The following is a 2,001-nucleotide window of genomic DNA, read 5'->3' on the forward strand; positions in this document are numbered from 1 at the left end:
CTTGGCCCAAATAGATATATTGCTCAATTTCTTCTATTTGTTCTCCCTTGGTTGTTATTTGGGCTTTTGGCAAGGTATCAGACTGCATAAATTTCATTTTGGAGCAGTTAATTTTCAGTCTGACTTGGCTGCTTTTTCTGTTGCAGTCTCATGGCATTTTCTGTAGTTTGATAGTATTTTTGGTGATCAACACAATATCATCCGTGAATCTGAGATGGCTTAACTGCTTTCCATTGATGTTGATTTCACCCTTCCAATTAATCCACCTTATTACCATTTCGAGGCAGGCTGTGAAGAGTTTCTGTGAAACTGTGTCTCCTTGTTTCACACCTTAACTGGGAAGCAAAAGGGAGTATCAAATAAAGTTATATCTGTAGTGCAGTCAAAATTTGCTTCCTTTAATATTTTGATATAGTTTGTGTCAATGCCGTGCTCTGCAAGAGCTTTCAACACTGCATTGATCTCTACAAACACTTTTTCATGTGTCATGACAAAGGCAATACATAAAGGGAATTTGTATTCCCTTGAGTGTTCCAAGCTGGTTTATAGTGAAAATATGGTCCATTGTGCTGAAATTCCTTTGAAAGTCTGCCTGCTCTCTCAGCTGCTTCTCATCCAGACTCTGTGAGAGTCAGTTTATTATTATTTTGGTGAACAGCTTGTAGACATGTGAGAGCAGGCATATTGGATGATAGTTCTTTAGATCTTCAGGATCACCCTTCTTGTACAGCAGAATGGTGTTGGACTCCTTCCAGCTAGATGGTATCTTCTGCATTTCCAAGTAACGGCTAAACCTCTGAGCAAGGGTTTCCCAGGGGTCTTGGCCTCCAGCTCTTATCATTTCAATTGTCAGTCCATCTTTACCTGTGGCTTTTCCTTTCTTCATCTGGTGAACTGCATGTCGAACTTTGCTGACATGCTCATTGATCTGTTGAAGAGTTGGTACTGGGACATTTATCTGAGACACAAACATTTCAGTGTAGAAATCTTTGCAGACAGCTTCCATTCCTGTTCTATCAATTACTGGTTTTCTGTCCCTATTCTTCAGCACCATTATTGTTGACCGGTACAGTGTCAATTCCCTTTTGCATTTTTTGAGGCTTCTGCAATCTTCAGTCTTTAAGAGCCTATCATTTCAGTACTTCTCAAAGTCCTCCTTTAGTCTACTTCTTATCAACTTGCAGAGGAAGGAGTACTCAAGATTGTCCCCATCATTTCACTTCATATTCCTCTGCTTCTCTAGCAGGTTCTGTGTTTCCTCCGAGATTCTTCCCTTCACTCTTTGCGGTCTTTCTTTCTCAGATAATTTCACGCATTGCCTCAATTTATCAGTGAAGTTTTTATAATCCTCATCATAGTTATCTATAAGACTCCAGTCTTCCTTGGAAATGTTTGCTTTCAAGATTGCCTCATTGCATATTTTTGGCTGCTGTCTCTGATTTGCCATCTGTAGCGCTTTCTTCTCCACCTTTTCATTGAAGTTGAGCCATGCTCTGAGCAAGCGATGGTCACTACCAGTGTTAAATGATGATACTACTGAGATGTCTTGTACAATACACCACTTATCGATCAGAATATAGTCAATCTCGTTCTTGTTCTTCTGCTACAAAATCCTACCTCAATACCTCAAAGTGGCACAGCAGTGACCCTGGCTTGTCTGACAGCGAGGATAGCAGAGTTTATTCTTCAGTAGGTTCAACAATGCTATTAAGGTGTCAGACTACCAACCCAGGGAGAGAACAGCTATCCTCCTCCTTGAGGTTGGGTGCTTGCTAAGTTGAGGAGGTAAATGCACCACTGACAGCATAGCCAGCGGGTGGGTGAAGAAATGGCTAAAACAATGTGAATAAACAAGTCCCAACTCCTTGTGTGCTCCTTGATCCATTCTACGATGGTGGTGGAGAGTTCAGTTGACAAGAGGATGTTAAGAATCTCAGGGTCAGAAAAAGGACTGCCCTTTCAGTGTGCACCTATAACTGCAGGACACTGATGAGAGATGAT

General features: G+C 41.2%; 1 pseudogene; it reads right to left on the minus strand.

The window, feature by feature from the left end:
- Positions 1 to 324: 324 nt before the first annotated feature.
- On the minus strand, positions 325 to 1,054 carry LOC114018433 (annotated as a pseudogene).
- Between the last annotated feature and the right edge of the window lie 947 nt (positions 1,055 to 2,001).

The sequence above is a fragment of the Chelonia mydas genome, chromosome 3 (genome assembly GCF_015237465.2).
Source record: "Chelonia mydas isolate rCheMyd1 chromosome 3, rCheMyd1.pri.v2, whole genome shotgun sequence".
Taxonomy (NCBI): domain Eukaryota; kingdom Metazoa; phylum Chordata; order Testudines; family Cheloniidae; genus Chelonia; species Chelonia mydas.